Here is a 20,283-nt window from a genome sequence, read left to right on the forward strand (position 1 = left end):
GTTTTCAGGCGAGGGAGCGGAGGCGGAATCAGCGACGACACCGGAAGCAGAGGGAGCTGCTGCGGGGGGAGCCATCTGACCTGAGAGATCCATTAGTGATTGCGTTAAGCCATCCAAACGCCGAAAAAGTTCCTGCTGGGCAGAAGCAACTTGCGACAAGGCATCGGTTTGGCAGCCCAGGGCGATACCCTGCTGATTGATGGCGTAGCGAAGTTCTTCTGGGTCAGCTGGGTCCGGAGTTTGGCCAGTTCGTTCTGTCATGGCGCTCAAGGCGTGAGAACCCAGATGCTGGAACCCAGAGGAAAGACAGGTGAGTATTTGGTGAGAAAGGATTTATTGATTCTCCAAAGCTGGTAGTAGTTGTGGATGAATGAGGTCCGGTCTTGACGGCGGCTGATGGCGTGGCTGGAGGGCTTAAAGCGGTGAGTGTGATCCGGGAGGTCTTCAGATGATCCCAAGAGCCACAGAGTGGAAGGCAGTGCTGACGTCACTCGTGAGATGTGGGTATCCTGAGACAAAGGAGCAAGAGTTAGTGCAAGGCTGGGAGCAAGGCATGAGCATGAGCGCTTAGACTGTGAACCAGGCTTAGTCACCATAATGGGCAACGAACTGGCGTCGAACTGATGAGTGAGGTCTCCTTTTAAGCAGCATGGCAGATGAGGTGAGTGAAGTCAGCTGGTGGCAATCAGGGAGCAGAGCAGGCAGGGCTGGAGGGGGAGGAGTTTGCCAGGCACCATGACATTAACTTTTTAATGTTTGGATTTTTGCTTGTTCAAGGGAAATTCTGTGCAATAAACACTGCAACACTGAAGATGGTGTATTACGGTCTCTTGTTTCGTACATTATCAAGCACATGAAGGGTAACTAAAGGAGCATTTATTAAACCTCTTTGTGTCTGCATCAAGAAAGTCAAACATTTCTCTTTCTTTTTGTGGATTCTAGATAAGCAATTGTCAGTACAGAGATTTAATCACATTATGTGCTCTATCTTCAGTTGATCTCTCACCCACTCGGTATGAAATCTTTTTTTTTTCTTCAGTAAGTTCTGGTAGCTGTGGTTCTTAGGCACTATTTTTAAACCCTTGTGCTATCCTAAGCACTTTAACATTGGTAGTGGGGTCATCTGGACCCCACAAGACAGTGTGGTATACCTTTTTTTTTCAATAATTTGTGACCTTCACTTGTGTCCATGGATTATATGAAATCCTCTTCACCTTTATCCACCTGTGTCATGGTAAGAATAACACGTCAATGTAAGGATCGGGTCATCTGGACCCCAGAGGACAGTCCAAGGGTTCAGAAAACAGTTCAGTCATGCTTTCGAATGAAAATATCATAGGAATTTTAAGTCAAAAGGTAAAGCCTTAAGCTATATCACACTGCCCTTGGTAACGCGCATTCAAGCATTTCCAACTAAAGGTATATGTAAATGCATGTAAACGTGTGTGAACGCGAGTTTTGAATGTGAAATCTCAAAATGTGGGTTAACACATAGCTACAAAGGTTTTAATTTGGCAATTGAACGTTTGCTGCCAGCAAAACTAGGTTGAACTTTTACCAAACAGGAACACGATGCTGCTGATGTTACTGACTTGATATGGCTCTTAAAGTTCAGATCAGAGTCCATGATTACCCTTAGCTTTCTGACTTGATTTGGAGACAGAGAGTGAAGAGGGTGCGGACCAAAGATGGACCAAAGGACAAGAAGGGAGGGGCTTCTTTTTCTTTGGTCCATCTTTAGTCCACACTCTCTTCACTCTCTAGCGTGTGACACCATGTTTTTACGTGTACGTCGCTTTAATCTTTATCCAGTGATAATAAATGTGGCTTCTTTTCATCTTACCAAAACTATCAAAACATGTAAAATGTGCTATTTATTTTATGTTTTCCATTCTCTTGGTTTATTTGCTTTGGCTGCTATTTGGCAGACTGCACTCAATTTTAGCTAATTACTACCTCCACAGGCGGCAGCTAAAATTGTAGTTTCTTTTGATTAAGTGCCATAATTTGATTAAATTGGGGGATATTTTTTTGTCTGTTTACTCTTGTCTTTGTTGAAGATGGCTACATGGTTTGCTGAAATGGAAATCAGCCAACAGTTGTTAAACTTTTTTACTCTAAAGCTGGAATGAGTCAGTGTAGCTTTCACACATTTTGATAACCTGAAGATAAAAATGGAATAAACATGGTTAATTTACTTTCTTAGTGATTGGTATCACTTCCCCTACGAGTGGATAAAGGCTGCATGCCCGCACAAAAAAGCAAGAGTGTAGATCCCTCTGTGAGCCACTGCAGCGGGGAAAAGTTCATTAGTCTTTTATGTACGGGCATGCTGCAGGAAACAGATCACAGCAAACACTACATAACACGTAAGGTAAAGTAAGGGGGAAGTAGATGAGATGCAGGCGTGTCATATGTATGGATGTACTGTATGTATTTTTTCTTTTTTTCAATCTTCCTAAATCCCACAGATTAAGTTCTGTTCACATAAGTGTGAGCCACCTGCATTCCCTGTACAAGTTTATTTATTTTTCGCCTGCAGGCTGCCTGTTTTACACTGTAATGACAGTTGAGGCTAAGGTTTTACGATCAGATAGTGTGCTGTAAGGGCATTGTCACTCGTACGTCATAAATGTTTGAAACTTACATTAGCCTCACAAATTCTTCACGATACCCTTACCACAATTATCCGTTTTCAATGAGCCTCGAGAGAACTGCAAGACACACCTGTGCTCCCTTCAAGATGCCACTGCTCTCTACGATCGTCCGCAGGCCCGGACAACCCAAAACGTGCAGCACATGCTTGTGACTATACCTTAAGTCGTGGCATCCAAAGCAGTCCAGGCTGTTAATATTTTTTTTCCTTAATTTGGCACTTTGCTGATATAACCAGAGTCAACCAATCACTGAATTTCAAGGTTTAATTCAGCTTCTCCTCACTGTCACTTGAGCTGTGTGAACTTGCACGGTGTAGCATCAGCATCATCTTATCATTAAGAAAATATTTGATTATCACTAGTGCAGGATCTCAGCTGGTTGCTTTGTAAATGCAAAATGTTTGTCTCCAGACTAATAAAGACCAAAATTCAAGCAGAGCATGTGCAGTGTGACGGTCCAGAGCTGCACACAGTGTACAGTGTTTCGGAGCTAAATGATGTGCTTGGGCTGTGCTTTTTTTGCGATGCGCCTCAGATTAGAGGTCTCTCCTGCAGCTGTGGTGCTGCGTTCCCGGTCATCACAGCCTAGCATCACTGATTAACATAATCAGCCGGCATTAGTTATTCATGTGATGTGCAAAAGTGCTTGGGGGTCAAATCTTTGCCCCGTCTAATAACCTATGTTAAATATTAAAGAAGTACATGGACTGCCTGATTTACATGCCTCTCATCCTTTCCTTTAGATGCACAAGTACTGAGAAAAAAAAGTCATTCTAGGCCTGTGGTCTATTATTTGTCAGTTGAATAAATGAACGTATGCTGAGACTGTAGTGCTTTGAACTTCAGAGTTCTACCATTACAATGTGGATCTAAAAGGAGTTCATATTTTAAGCATTCCTGTTTATGTAATCTGCATGTGATCAGCTCTTGTACAAACCAGCCAGTGGTAGCCACTGAATCACCCTTCCTGTGCCCAAAAGTGTGTGTGCGTAAACAGTATTAGAGACCACTTTTTTCCACTCGACTTCATCCGACTGCCAGACGAGAAAGACCCCACTGGGCATGCATGAACTGCTTTGCTGCATCTTTATGCCTCACATTTCTTGATTAGGAACAATGAGAGGAGCTAGCCAAGCGTTGAGCTGCAGGAGCCAAGCTTCGGTTGGAGAGGGAGACCCTATGGGCTGCAGAGATGGGGGCCAACTGTGAACCCCGAGGAAGTCATTAGGAGACTAGTGACCTCACTGGTGCAGAGCACCAAAAAAACCTGCCCCTTGGCATAAAGTCATACTTTGTATGTCAGCCCTCATCATAGTGACACAATGTAGACTCCAATAGTGTGAAAACTGTGTCGTACCTGGCAGCTGTACAGTAGTGCTCCCACATTTTTCTAAAACTTGCTGTGGCACTGTTGGCACAATTCTTTTTTTTTAGCAGACATAAAAAAAACTCTCCAAACTACTATAGCACCTTTATAACAACAATTTTCCATTTGAAATATATGTGTTTTTTATCACATTATTGACTGTTTATATAAATGAACGCCCATGCCTCTTTTACAAACATATAGCTTACTAAGTAAACTGCCAAATTATTTTGAACTATTTTTAACCTGGTAGACAGTTCTAGGCCTTCTAGCATGCACATTCTATTAACCCTTTAACACACACTCACACATATTACTCAAGTGTTACAGAGCAGTGGTTCTTGAATAGGGATATATGTACCTCGGGGTGTATTTTTTTGGAAAAAGAAAATGAGAAAAACCGTTGAAAAAGATTCATACACATTGGTATTAAACTAAATTTCAGAAGATTTTGCATTTAATTATGCATTACAGTAGGTATAAATCAGAATAGTCTGTTTTTTAATAGATAAAAACATGTTTGTCTTTTTCAAATTTATTTTCCGCATTAGAAGGTAGACGTTCTTTTTTTTTTTTAGCAATGTTGTTTTGAGTGTGTTTGGTATTTAACATAATATTTAACATATAACATATAACATATGTATATATATATATATATTGAAAGGGATAACCCAAATAAAGCTGTCCTTGTGCTAGTTAACATGGTTTTAGCTAATAAAATTGTCATGAAGGTACAATGTTTAAAAAAAAAGGTTAAGCACTTTCCTAGAGCACTATGGGAAGTACAGTTTGGCTAATCTTAGTAGTTAATGTTGCACTGGACCACACCTGATCGTAGAATAAGGCAATTAGAGTGGTCAAAAAAGTCACATGTTGATCACATTTAAACAGTTTTGTGAGTATTTCAATACAAAAGTAATGCATTACAGTAGTATACTGCTTTTTTTGTGGTAACACAGTGGTGTGAGGCATTGCTAAGGAATTTTGAGTAATATATTTTTGGTAACATTTGAATTACAACATATCAGGGATGTGCAGATGCCAGTTTGTGTGTGATTGTGTGGCCTTGCCACAGACTGGCGATCCATCCAGGGTGTACCTCGCCTTCGTTTAACCATAGCTAGGATAGGCTCCAGCAACCCTGTGACCACGAGATGGATTAAACAGGCTTGGAAGTCTTAAAACTTTTAGTTTAAATGAATAGCATATCGTCAAAATGTGTTGTTGAACTACTTTAAAAGTCTCCCAGTGACATGTTTTTCTAAAATAAATAACTTTCCGATGGTGTTTAAATAAAATCCCACAATCTAAATGTCTTGAAAAGCCATATTTCCTGTCCATCTGAAGTCTCTGTTTCCAGAATCTCCTCTACATGGGCATACATTACTTAAATCAAGTGTCCGCTCACACCGAAAGGAAATTTGCGCGTCAGATTTTGCTTACACCATCTTTATTATGAGTAAAAGTTTCTCCTTGACGCTTGTCCACAAGTGTGTTAACCCCACCACATGTGGGAGGAGCGTCTGTTGAAAATGTCAAATGTTTGAACATATAAACAGAAATAAATACATTTTTCATGTTTATACATTTTTTCTTGCGTTGTGTAAATCATTGATTTGAATTTTGGAAAATAATCAACAATAAATAAACAATCGTGTCATTACATGAAATTGTTTTCTACCAAAATTTATGGTTGTTTAAGAATTACGCAGTTCATACATAGTTTACGTAGTTCATACAGTTATTACATGCAATACACACACAATTGCACGAGCACTTGAACTGTTCGCGTCAGATCGATAAACACATGATTTGTACGTAGATCTAGGATTTGGGGTGCTGCAACCTGGCTACCAGTTATGTCACTTTGCAAACTAATAGAGGACACATTATTGTAGAATATTTTACTGTTTAATAGTTGCAATACATTAAAACCAATGTTCATAAAAATATTATTTGCTTACTATTTTTACTGGATGTTTAGACAATGATTAAATGCAGGGATCAGGAACCCCATAGCTTGCAAGCCTATTATAGTTTTTTTTGTGCTAGCATATAGCTTACCTAAAACCCTAAACTTTTTTATCTGTTATATGTTTCCAGGTATGGCGCCACTCCAGTTCAGAGAAATCTCTGAACTGGAGTGGCGCCATCACTATTGCATGTGATCCATGCAATAACTGTGTATAAACTATTTAAACTATGCATGTACTGCATAGTTCTCAACCGACCAAACATTTTGGTCAAATCCAATTTCACGTAAGTCGTGCATGTATCACCAAAGACGTGACACAGCCTTGACTGGTGCGGATTGGGGGAATCCGACTGTTTAATTCAAACAAAGCATTGCGAGGTTCCGCGGCGGGCGCTGATCATGGTGCTAAAGCAATGTGATTTCTGCTCATTGGTGATACATCTGTCAAAAAGAACCAAAATTGTTCTCACTTTTTCCACGGAAATACACGTTTGACTAGTTTTCATCTGTGGATAATACAGAAATTGTATATGCAGATTGTATGCACAGTGTGACACTGCCTTTAGTTTGGTAGGAATTGTCAAATTTACACTAATTTGTTTTAAGTCAAGTGCTAAGTTTTTGAGTATCTGTGACAAGCCACACATTTGGGTCTTCCATCATCTCCATCACCATTTAACACCGGAGCTTTAACTCCAGTGTTAACATTTTTTAAACTACCGAAACTCTTCAACGGTTGACGCAATTAATGTAATTCCTGTGGATTCCGAAGCGGAGAAAAGCAAGCTAGCGTTGATATGCAACACTTACAGTAGCGAAGTGATTATGCAATCAACGAAAATCAGCGGATTCTTTCAGATAGAAAAGCTGCTTTTCTTCGCTTAGGGATGTCGCCAGCGACATCCTAGTAGTGTAGTTAGTATCAGGTTGATACTAACTACAAGTACTTTACTTACACTGTTAAAGAAACAAATTCAAGCAATTGAGGAAAAATTATCATTTGAGGCAGTCTGTGAGCGATTTGAGTAACTAATGCTGCACTGAGCTGGCATTGCTATTCACCACAGTCTGTTAAATCTGGTGTAACACAGGAACAAGTGGAAATTTTGCATTTAAGAAAATGTTTTAACCAGAATAGTTCAATAAACTCAATGCAGAAACTTTTACATACCTTGGTGTTAAAGAAAGTCTTTGTCCCCAAGAGTTACATATTTTTCCAGCTACAGAAAGAAAATTCTAAACAAACAGCCATAAGACTGTGTGGTTCCTAACAGTGGCACACTGTTCCAAATTCAGGTTGGGCTTGGAATAACAATTTGCGCAGTAGAACCCAATGGAAGTACAATTTATCACCCATATTCCCTCACCCTGTAGAAAAAGAGAATGAAGCATGTAGACGAATGAACTGTTAGCTCTCCTTCAGGCTTCATTTTGTAATGATGGAAACACTCTAGATAGTTTTTTTTTTACTTTTTCTCTTTTTAATTTGATCCTTAAGAAAATAACAAACCTTCTCAGCCCTGCTCATTACTTGCATGGCTTTGGTGACCATTAAGAAATTAATATAACTTTGCTCATTTTGTGCAACTCAACGGCCTAGAGGCTGAAGGTCTGAGAAAAGGATTGCATTTCTAAATATAACAGTTCTCTCTCACCTGCATGCCTTCACATAAAAGAAATCATGGGATGGGTTAGTTTACAAGGCCATTCGATTGTAAATAGACTTTTCTGAAGAGCAATTGTTAAAACGTAAAGCCTAAATAAACCTAAATGAAATACCTTTTTCCATTTTCATATTACTTTTTCTTGCACAGATAATGTTGCTGTGGAAGACATTAAATGTATGTTAAACAGACTGAGCAGGGTTAATTAAGCTCTTATGTCAACACTCATCTAAACACAAGTAATCAAGATATGGCCATTAATGAACCTTCCACGTGTCAAGTTGCAAGTATACATGTGCGTAAAGGTGTATTTAGACTGGACACATTTGGTCTACTTAAAGTGAACCAGAGTTTGTTTCCCTTCCTTTACTATTACAAAAAGGGGTTATGAATCTTCAGATAGCCAGGGTGTAAATTTGTGTAACCCCATTTTTGTTTTTAACATTATTTTTTATTTATTTAGTACATTTTGTGTTTTAAGTATGAGCCCCGACCCCGGGGCCGGACCCAAGCAGCCCAAAGATCACGGTGCAACCACAGCTCCACCCCTACCTCCCTCTACACTGCACTACCCTCTACAGACCCCCCCCCCCCCCCCCTCCCCCAACACGTCCATCAACCCCCCCCGCTGCCCTTTCCAAACTGAAGAAGGGAGGGTGAGCCCCAGTGGGTACTGGCGAGGTGGCCCCCAGGTCTATCCCCGCCCCATGCACACTCACACACATTCTTCTGGTTGCCCCCCGCCCCCCATCGCTACACAGTACCCACTCCAGCCCACCGACCCCCTAGCATCGCAGGCCCCGGCCACCACCTCGGCTTGCAGGGTCCCCACACGCCAGGCCGCCCTGAGAGGACCAGGTGGGTGAAGACCGGCCGCCCGTCCCCAATCCCATCTGTGTATTGTGGTGTGAGTGTGCGGTGGGTGTGCTGCAGGTAAAATGGGAGGTCTCCAGTGGGGTGGCGGGCCCCACTGCAGTAAAACAGCAGAGCCCCCCCCCTACCCCAGGGTCTCTCTGTGTAAGGGGTGTGTTTGCTGCGACGTGTGGTGCCAACATGCAGTATGTGGTGTCTAAAGTGAGAGTTAAAATTGAGAGGTGGACCGGTGAGAGATAAGCCTGTATGTTTCACCGTGCCCCCCTCCACTAGACTATCCCCACAAGACCCTAGATGAATCAAGGTGTCTAATATGCAAGTAAAAGTGGAATGGAGGGCGGGTGCCGACGAGGCCCTATAGAGAGTCACCCCCGGTCAGCCCCCCAGCAAATCTCACCCTGCCAAGCCCTATGTGCATGTGTGCAGATTTTGTTTGGGTGGGATCGGGAAGGAGCATGCGGATGGGCACAACCAGGGGAAGAAGGCTCCCCCTGAGCGACCGGCCCCCCCAGCCAGCCGCATTAGGCGCCTCACCTCCCAGGGCGACCGGGAAACCAGAGGCCGGCCAGCAAGCTGCAGACAGAGACCAGGACAGCATAAATAAATAATAATAATGGTAAAATAAAATAAAAAAATAAATAAAAAGATTTAGAAAAATAAAGGTAAAGTAATTCAATAAAATGAAAATAATTTAAGCCTTTTGCCCAGAGAATCCCAAAAATAAGTGCAGGGGCGCCCGGCCCCCAGGCCCCAGAAGCCAAGCCGGCAAGCACCGCACGCCCTGCACCCAGAAGGCACCGACCTTGGAACCCCCGCCTCAATGCTAGCCCCCTGCAGAGTAGTAATCCTGGAAGTTAGGTAGGCCTAGACCTCCTCTGTCTTTAGAATTTTGAATAGTTTTCAGACTGATACTTGGTGGTTTACCTCTGCATAGGAGATGGGATATGAATGAGTCTAATGATTTAAATCACGTAATTGGAGGTTTGGAAAAGAAAACAGATAGTTAACTTTGGGAAGAATCATAATTTTTATGGTTGCAACTCGCCCTTTTAGGGAAACGAGTTTTCCAACTAGTGAGATCAGCCTCAATTGTTTTAAGGAGTTGGGTGTGGTTTAACTTGTATAGATCAGAAAGCCTAGAGGAAACATTTATACCTAAGTATTTTATGTTGCCTGTTTGTAATTTAATGGATGATGGGTTTAGAGAGTTATGATCAATTGGCAGAATTGTATTTTTAGACCAATTTATGGAGACCAATATTATATATGTTTTCCCAACATATATAATATTTTCTTAGTCTGAAGTACAACTAATGACTTGCTAAAAAAAACAAGCTGATTTGTTCTCTGATATTATAATTCTTATAGTTCATTGAGCTTATTGAGAAATATTTTTTCCAATGGTGCTTTAATTTTGACAAACTAAAACCATATGTTGTTTTTGCTGGATAAATGCACTTGAGGGCAAAGCAGTAAAGCTGAAAGGGGTTTGTCATAGTCTTCATCATTCACAGAAAAAGAAAAAAAAAAGGGAAAATATTTGAGTAAAGCCTCCTGAAATATCAATAGTCAGCATTTCTTGCAATCTGAATCCACAGATTGAAGCTAAAAGCCTGTCAATTCAAAAAACCCGGCAGTAAATGCACATTTGTTTGCCTGCTTCTTAATGTAACTATATATGGATGACGTAGAAGACTCAGATTTCATTCTCTCATACCAGCATATTTCTCAGAAGCTCTCTAAAGTGATTTTGCTGCATTAAATATGGTGAGATAAGAATCGTGCATTCAATAAACTTTCCCTCTACCTGGGTTTACAAGTGTGATTCTGCACACTCCATGCTTTTGTCAGCACCGGTGAAGAAATCTGTTTTGTGCAGTAATAGAAGACACAAGCGGCGAGTCTCACGGAGCATGTACAGCATCAATTCCCTCACTCCAAACACAAATGTGGTGGCAAGCTCCATGTATTTGGCAGAGACCAATGTCCAGTGGTTACTGGATGAATGGCCCTCAATATTACACTGAGTGAGTGCGCTCCCACATGGAGGCTGCACTGCTGTTTAAATCAAACGGGCGGTCACACTCGATGTGTACATCACCACTGAGGCATGGTGAGCAATGAGACGCCTGTACAAGGCCCCTGCCGGCCCATTGCAGGGCTGGACCGCTGAGGCCCCTGGGCTGCCTAATCAAATCTGAAACCATCACATTCACTAGACTCTCAAGCAGGGAAGCATGCATGCATGCATGCATGCAAAAAAGAAAAAAAAAGACATGAAAAAAGTCAATTTTATAATCCATCCCCTCCCCCACTGCTCTTAAGTACAAACATATAGCAAAGTAATGTAGTGTGTAAGTAATAGGAGTATATAATTGATTTTAATGATGAAAAGTAAGCAATCAAAAGTGACTTTTCATGAGTTTTTAAGAGATACAGAAGTTAACACAGTCTTTGCAAAGAAAAATAAAGGTTCTCTGTATCTATATCATCTGCCGTACACACCGCAATCTCCCCTCCAAGTCCCTAACTTTCCAGACCTATGAAATTGATGTGTTTATTTAGCGTGTCCAAGCTAAGGCAGAGCAGTAATGGCCTTGTCTAGGGGCTGAAGATGGAATCCCGTCGCTGCGCCATCGATGTAGGATAATGGTTTCCTTTGATGGAGATTTGGGCCATCTAAACATAATTAGGCAAGCGTGAACAATGATCTCCATGAAGTGCAGAGTACTAATTAAAACAGTTTGGCATAACAGCATTTCAAACATGACAATAAAAATAAAAAAAGAGGGCCCAAATAGATTGCACACTGCGGCAGCGGATCAAAGAAAAAAAGAAAAACAGCGTCAAAGTTTAAAGGAACTTGAAGAGAAGATAAAATGCTGCAACAAAATATACATAATGCCATTTTCTGGCACTTTGTCTCTGAGTTCTTTTTTTTAAATAAAGAATGAAAATAATTTAAATCAATGATACTAATGTTTAGAATTACTCAGAAAGATCATCTACAGGCACTTAGCAATTATGTTGGTGAGATGAAACCATTAGGTAGACAAGAATATATTTTTTTTTAAATCTCAGTTTTGCTGAGAAAATATCTTACATTTTTTTAAAAGTGAGCCAAAGTGAAAGTAGTCTACTAGTATGGCTTCCCCCACTGCATCCAGCCTCCTAATCCCCATGCGTTAGTGTTTACTTACCTGCAGTACATTAATATTTGCTGTCTAAAAGCGTGCAACACTCCGATGATGGGAGCAATAATAAAAAGATGTCTAACTGCTTCGGCCTGTGTGTGATTCACAGTGCCTGTTTGAGCGGCGGCTTGATTCCTAAATAAACTCAAGGCTGAAGAAGAATTGATTTGACTTAAGATGTGGCTCTATATCTCTTCTTTAAGTCCCTACAGCACTGTTTGCATTTTATTATACTCTGGCAGGGAAGAAATCTTTGCATCATTATAAAATATTCATACAGAGTCAAGGCTGTGTAAACGTTGGAAAACAGATTTTTTCTTTTTGTTTTTTATTACATTTTAAAAGTTTGCAATCTTATTACAAATATAGCTTACATTATTTAATGAAGTGTTCTTTTTTTTAAAGTCTTGAATAAATGGTGTGTATCTCGCTAATGGGCTGAAAGTGATTTAGTGTTCTGAGACGGCTTTTGTTACAACATCTTTCATTTGTTTTGCACATACAAAAGATTGATTTAAGATATGATCATGTTTCAATTACAGCCAGATCTTTTATTACTTGGCTGACAGTCTGGTCTGTGGTTCTGGTGCTAACTGGAACCTGACATGGATTGTTTATGTTTCCAAATTTCACACTATGCTTCCACCATGACTACTTTATGTTCCAAAATGTAGCTTTTTGCTTTTTATGCATTTTCTTTTACCTTGACATCCATTTTAAAAATGTAGAAGTAAAGTTAGCTAACTTCAAATATATACTTATTTGAATTAAAGTAAGTATTTAAAGATTTTTTTTGCATTGGTATGTAACTTCAAAACAGCTCATATGAAGTCATGTGCCAAAGTAGGAATCAATTTATACATTTTTAGTTCAATTGTGAACCATTGATACTATATTGTTTTAGTTTTTTGTTTTTTTTAAATTATTACTATACATATTTTACTTAGAATTTTAGTTTCAATAAACTATCATTTTACAGCAAAAAAAAAAAAGGAGCAATCAATCAACATTTTCCAATTGCATTTACATTCAACAGTGCCCCAAAACTGAAAAGAACCAAAACCATAAACATCAGTCTTTGATTAACCATTTGCAATTAGAATAACTTGTAAATCCTAATACATTGGTGGAAAAAACAAGGTATTTTCAAAGCTCCAGATTTTCAGTGAGTGACATTTTGCACTGAGCCAATCTTGGCCTTTTTAGAATGCCAGAAGGTGTCACTGTTCATGCAATGCTTTCACATGAAACGCTGGGGAAAAAAGAGCACATTCTTACTTTGAGAGAGCTGCATGCATCACTGCACAATAAGGCACCATTTGCATTTAAACTTATGAAACAAAATGTAAAAAAATATTACAGCTGAAAAATTGGTAATTTACTAAGCATCAAAAAGCAAACTTACAAAATCAAAATGTTCTTTTTCTCATTTTTAAATATGAATGTTAAGTGGAAAACCTCTGGCCATACACACAAAACAAAGACCCAAAGCAGAAAAAGCAAACACAGTGCAGTGACTGGAGGAGCTTGTCATAAGAGTAATACCCCTTGTTTGGTATCTTCCAAACTGACTCGATGACGAACATGTCTGTCAGCGCTGTGCCAATATGGTTTAGGGCCTCTCGTGATGGGGCACACACCCAATGACAGAAGCAGGTCATTTCCGCTCCCTGGCATCATAAATCCACCGTCTGGCCCCTGTCCGGCTGCTGATTCTGCAGAACGCCACCCACAGTGGACCTGTCGGAGCACCATGAGCTACAGTGCTGTCCCCATGGAGCACAAACACACACATAGACAGCAAACCTCACCTTCTGGGGAGGCGGCTGAGTTGCCACATCTCCTGATGGCTGACACACAAAAAAGAAATCTTGAAAATTGATCTTTATTATAAAAATATATAAATGTAATTTTATTACAAAAGCTTTTATTAAGATCACTTTTCCGTGGTGCTGAACTGGACAGCTCCTGTTCAGGTGTGCAGCAGAGACAGCCTCTAAAAATACAGTGTTTGTAAGGATGCAGCACTCGCATGTCAGCTTGGGGATGAGGGATACCGTGTGTAATATATTCATGTTTACTTAAATCAGGCTCAAGGTTAAAACAACACCTATTTCTCTTGGCATCACATCTTTTTGGCAGAACACAGAGTTTAGATGAGCCAAATATGACACCTCGACTCACTTTTGCACGAGAAATAAAGGATGAATGATAAATAAGTCTGCTATTTTGTAACCGTTCCTTACACCCCACCCTTGTGTTCTCCTCTTCTCCTAGACAGAAATGCAAATAGGTCATTGAGCTTCACCCCCTCTTCATCCTAACACGCAATGACAGTTTTCAAATTTGAAGCAGAAAGAAGGAAAAAAAAATAATAATAACAAACTTTCCCATTTAGCATGAAGCGGTGGTAATGTTTTCTTAGGTTAAGCTAGGAAATCAAAATTTATGCTTTAGGGAAGCCATGACCGCTTTCAGGAAGCCATGACCGGGGTTGAGCAGAATGCTTAATGCCATACATCTTCAAGGTTATCTTGGAAAACAGAGGCCTTTTGGAATCTGCTTCTGCTTTATTTTCTTGTATTCATGCATCAAGTCAGCTAAACGGATGAAGGTGACTCCCAACGTTTTCCCGTTCCTGCACCCTGACTGGTAGGTTGAACACCTTGCTACGTCTGCTTTGAATCCTTATTTCTCTTCTTTTTTTTCCCGTATGTGTGTGGTGGTGGTGGTGGGGGGGGGACTCCACGCTAAATCTCTTGCACTTTTTGTGTGTGGATTGGAACCAGACAGAGTTGCAGTGAGCCAGAGGCTAAAACAAAGCACTTAAATGTGGAAAGTGTCATTTTTATCCCCAAAGTCTCTGAATATTGAAATTAGGTCATCAGTGCAACAGAGGCCAATTTTCGCCCTCATATATCATGGCTGCCCTGCACCCGGGGTCTCATTACACCCTACGTGGTCAATAAGCCATTAACATGCAGACAATGCGTAATGTTTCCTCACACAGACGATGTATCTACTGTACAATAGAGGTCCGTCTTTGTGATTATTCATAAAGCTAAAAGTGGACAGACAGCAGCATCAGCGGAGGTGATGGGGGGAGGGGGTGCTGCTGGTGGTCAGATGGCATAAAAAAAAATAAAAAAATAAGGCTTTTGTTTGTGGACTCCTTTTCTTTTTCCGAAATATCACACTTTGCTAGTGTGATATTCATTTGTTGGAAGCTGTACTGCATAAACAAACAACGCCCAAGGCTACAACTGGCTGGTTAAACAACCACAGGCTGTTTTCTCTTTTCTCCACAACAGCACATTGTAAATCCCCTTATTTTTATTTTTATTTATTTTTTATTTTTTATTTTGGACCGCAACATCCTCGACTGTGTTTATTTAACAAACACCTTGACAATTTCCCACTAAAAAATTTACACCGTACTTGCATCTTACATGAGTTTCATGCTTATTTTATGACCAGCCTTTTATTAATTAAAACTCGCTAAAATAAAAAAAAAAGAGTAAAAAATAAAGCAGCTGAAGTAATAAGAATTGAACGCTTCACACCACACATGTTCGACAAGCCGCAGTGCTATAAACTCTCCTTTGTTTGCCATTTCTACATACCCAGCAATAAACAGAAGGCATCAACATTTCTCTAAACAGACCGTAGGCAGACTGAGGCTGCTGGCTGCCACCGCTCTAACAAATGTGGCAAATCATTGTCACGAGGCATGTTTCTTTCTTCTTTAACATGGTTACACGACTGTGCTGGGGCATTTATGGACCGCCTGATCTAGGGCTGGCAGATTAAAGCAAAATCAAACCAAACCTGTTTAAGTCTCCCCCCCATGATAAGTCTCTCAGTTTATTATACCTCAAAGGAAACCTCAAATATTTCATTAACAATAAAAAATCGCTCTATTTGATTTGCTCAGTCTATTTCCCTTTTTTTTTTTTTTTTTTACCATTTTTGTTTGTTTGTTTTCCTTCGAAGGAACCTTCTTCCTGCCTGTGAAAATGGGGTTTGTATTGATGAGCTGGACCCAATATTGATTTCCCATCATTCCTGGTGTGGACATTTTCTGGTCTATTATACTACAGTCGCAGCATATTCCCCCAGCAGCCGTAAAGTGGATATATGGACAACCTGACCTTGGCAATATGGAGATAATGAAATATCCTTAATGACCCTTCCTGAAAGATTTTACAGGCCGGACTATAGACTGCCAACCCATGTACAATAATAGTTTGCAGAGGAGTATTTTAGAGGCCCGACTAAATCTAGAGCTCTCTACACATATTGGGAGGACTGTTAACTTGTCTGTTTTACTAGGTTAATGTAACCATTAAGGCCACAGTTATATGAGAATAGCTAATACATGTGAGTGGTTTATACTTTAGGGCTTTGTCCACCATTGCTCTCTGACTCCTAGCCTTTATGAAGAGAAACTTGAGGGTTTTTTTCTGCAAATCACATCAAGCCATATTTACATGACAGAATTTAAACTGATATAGATATACCATGTTTTAGAGTATATGTCAAGATTTTTTGTATAGTTTGGCCACGGTGGGACTTATATGTGTTTTATTTTATTTTATTATTTTTTAATAAATAGCAACAACCACTAAATGGCACTTTACGTTTATGTATCAGTATTTGCTACTGACAGCAATGCAGATGAAGAAGCACCACTCAGTCTTATGCTACGTACAGACCGGGCATGTGATATGTGTTCAAGGATGGAGTATACGGGCATTCTTGAACTGGCTTGTCGCATACAGACTGTACCGGATACCAGCCCATGTACTTGCAGTTGGAAGAAGCTTGATGCAAAAAGGTCAAAGCTGTGCAAATCTCACAAATCTATTTTTCTTTCATAGCCTCATTTCGATATATCAAAGACTCCGTGTCATACAATTCCAGCCGGGCACAAACCGCAAATATTAATTTCTCCTTCATTATCAATTTTGAAATGGCTGGTACTACCATGTTTTGAAACGTTACACATTGTTCATTGAAAGTGGTCACTTAAATGCACGAGAATCCACGCCCAGTGTAAAGCTACGTTTTCACTGGGCTAGGCGGAATTGTTCCAAAGTGACACAGAGGATGAAGAATTCAACAGAGTTAGTGACTTGACTGATATAAAGAGTTTAGTTGACTTGTTAGTGTGTTATTTATGGCTAACAGAATAACTGTTCATGTGTTGTGCTAATACACTAGATTTCTCCTGTTTTATTGAGCTTAGATGGCATCAATGTGATACGGTAGTGAAGCGTGCATATATTCACTCCATTAATGTTATCTATTCTATTATGATTTGCCTTTCAAGATGAAATACTTTCCTTTTTTGTTAAATACATTTCTCCCAAAAGTGTAAATTACAAAGGATTTTTTTCTTTTTGATTGAGAATTTTTTGGCTGCAATCACTTGTACTTCTAAGTGACTTATAGTCTAAAAATTAAGGTTTAAAACTTGGACAAAGTTTGTTTTAGCTTTTTTAGAAATAAAAAAAAGAATTTTAAAACTCACATATTTAATTATTTGTTATCGTAGCTTTCGTGAAACGTTTCTATTTAACTAGATTTGAAAAATGTGATTTTACTTCTGATTGATAACTCAATTAAAAGTGCTTTATGAGTTGATAAACACAAAGAAATTGGCTTACGTCATGTGGTAATGAGATTAGTAATATGTCAACTCTTTATGAAGGATAACACAGTAAAGGTAGAGAAGGACGACAAACATTTCCCAAATTTCCATGAACGGTCCCAAACAACCAAGGCAGGCAGGAGGAAATGAAAGTCTGAACTCTTGCGCTACTGCAGATTATTCAGGTGTCAGAGTTGGTTTGGCAGCGGCAGGTGAAAAAGGGAGATCATTATTCACACGTCTCACTGACAGTTGTTTCAGAGATTCACGCCGATAGCAGCTGATAATCATCCCCAGAGCGAAGCAACAATGAACTTGCCCTACCACTCCACTGTCTTCAGAACACTTCAAACACACTGCACTTCAAACACAAAAGCAGCCATCTCCTTTGATGTCATTGTCAAAAAATGAGTTTTGTTCCATCGCATTTAAACTCCACCCACACCCCCCTTCCGTGGAAACCTAGACGGAGACGTGCGAGAAACAGATTTTGAACATGAAAAGAGCAGCTGTGTTGTCAGATACAGCCCTCCATCCTCAGGCTGCCACGCTTTTTGCCTCCCTCTTGCAGAATGGGAAGCTGAGCATTACCCCCCCTTTGTGGGTTCAGCCCCATGTTTCATAGCTGAAGCTAATGGAACCGGTAAAGAATTATCTTTTTTTTTTTTTTTGCCCTCTTCATATACAGTCATTTCAAAATACGATGGCGGGTCAAAAGTGTCACAAGTCTTTCCATGTCCAAACTCTTTGCACACTTCCTTTTACCAAGCAGGGCCTGCAGGTTGCAGTTATCCTGGCAGAGCATGTCTGCTCGTGATGAAATCACACTGCAGACACCACTGCTTCATAATGACTATAATTAAAGCAGATAAGCAACTAGTGCATGCAAAGGCTCAAAGGAGGGAAGGAATGGAGGGAGAGGAGAAGTAATTGAATCTTTTGGAGGCACATTCAGCTGAAAGGCATTGGCTGTGTGGGAGATGCTTTTCAGTGAATGGCATTTAGATTACAGAGGTGCCCTATTCACCATCACGGTCAATACCTCCTTCTTCACAATAGCACTCCGAGTCTCAGGAACACTGCTCTTAGAGGGAAATAGGTATCACGGCAGTCGTGTGGGGATTTTGAGAGCATCAAAGCTTCACTATGGATATTTTTTATGATTTAAAACAAGAAAAGGGATTATAGTGCACAGTCATCATTATTAAAGCTATGTTGATGCAAAACTAACAGAAAAAGTCTGCATACTGTTTGACTTGCTCACCTTAAAAATTAATTTAAGCAGCGCTCTTATCTGTTTTCCATCCAGCATCGACACATAGCAACACATTCCTGATATTATAGGGATCTCATATTGCCCCAGTGACACACCTCAAATGTATCTCAGATTAATGATATATCACGGCAAGGGATCTACAAAAACCATTAGTAAACCTGACACTTTGACGTCAGATTTTTAAAAATTTCCAAGTAATCTTTTTGATTTATGAAAGTGTGTCCAGGTTCATCGGGAGTGATTCCAGATTTATCACATCCTGGTTAGAATTATTAATGATTTTCAATTTGTAAATCTGATGCTGCCATGTTCGGAGCTGCTCCACAGAATCACCAAAGGCTGATATTGGAGTCCAGGGTTTGCTCCTGAAGCATGATTACTTTATCAAAATATTGCTACCTGTGACTTGCATTTCACTTATTTTCCACTCTTGCTGCACCTCTCCCATGGCTTTCATTTCTCTCCCCTCACGTATGAGTACCACACACATTTTTCAGAGCACGGCTCCGAAACGCCACGGCAGCCACGGCTTATGTCATTGCTTGGCTAATCTTCTGGAGTTAGACATTGCACTATTAGTTCCGAATTCCTGACACAGGAACTTTTAAAGGCCCACTGTGTCACCTTGTCAGATGGGATGTTCGGCACAGACGGCTGTACATTGCAATCTTTCTCTCTGTTGATGAGAAGCACAGTTCGTGATCATCATCACTTTCCAAAGATAGCAGGCTGTGTGTTGATGTCAAGGTTTGCTTTGCTGTCGCGTCGGCGAGCCCGTGTAACTCTTTTACTCCTACTTAGCGCTGGTAAACTCACAATGACTGGAATCCCCTCCTGGATGAGGGGCCCTTTGTGTGGCATATGCCCACTTAGACATGACTTAGACTGTCAGTTTGCAAGTAAGCACTAAGAGCCTGTAACAAGATGTCACCTTTTGCTGAAAGGTGCTCTTCAGCTGAAGTTGCTCGTCAGTTGAAGAAGTCTAGAGGACCTCACAGATTGCATTTCTTTGTAATGACCCTATTTAGGTCTCAACTCACACATTTTTACCAGCATTACTTGACTTTTGCTGCATTTACATGGGCGTGCTGATTATCAAGGGAATTAAGGTCCTCCTTTTGGAGAAATCCAGTCTTTTGTGACATCCACTGCTCTTTGCTGATCAAGCCAGCAGGAATGTGACAGTTTGTCTCCTTCACACTGGACAGAACAAAAAAACCGCTAACACCTACTGTCATTAGACTTTAGTCTTTTCTAGCAGGAGTGAGTCAAAGGTAATATTTTTTTGTTTACTTCAAAGCTGTTTTTTTTCAACAACACTACTTATAAGCATTTAGTCTTTTAACTTTCAGTTCAAAGAAATCTGTGAAGAACATAGATAAAGGAGCAGCCAAAAAAGCCCTTAGAAATGCTCATCATGGACAAAGTACATGCTATGTTCTTTTTAGTCCAAGCGTTATGTTTTACAATTTAATCCAGGATCCCAATTAATTCAGCATTACCTCGAAAGGAAAAAACATTGAAGAATATTCTTTTAGAGAATTGGAAATAAATGAAACTCGTGCTTGATAAATGTATTTTGCAGTTAAATGACTGCAATGACTTAATTGTTTGAAGTTTGATTA

The 20,283-nt window shown here is 40.1% G+C and overlaps 1 long non-coding RNA gene across 1 annotated transcript; it reads right to left on the minus strand.

Moving 5' to 3' along the window:
- Positions 1-317: 317 nt before the first annotated feature.
- On the minus strand, positions 318-722 carry LOC110015632 (uncharacterized). The gene is made up of 2 exons (XR_002290875.2): positions 594-722; positions 318-509 (listed from the first exon to the last, which is right to left on the minus strand). It is a non-coding gene; the product is annotated as an uncharacterized LOC110015632 (long non-coding RNA).
- Positions 723-20,283: the final 19,561 nt, after the last annotated feature.

This window comes from Oryzias latipes, chromosome 9 (assembly GCF_053564925.1).
Source record: "Oryzias latipes strain Hd-rR chromosome 9, Olatipes_Hd-rR_3.1".
NCBI lineage: Eukaryota > Metazoa > Chordata > Actinopteri > Beloniformes > Adrianichthyidae > Oryzias > Oryzias latipes.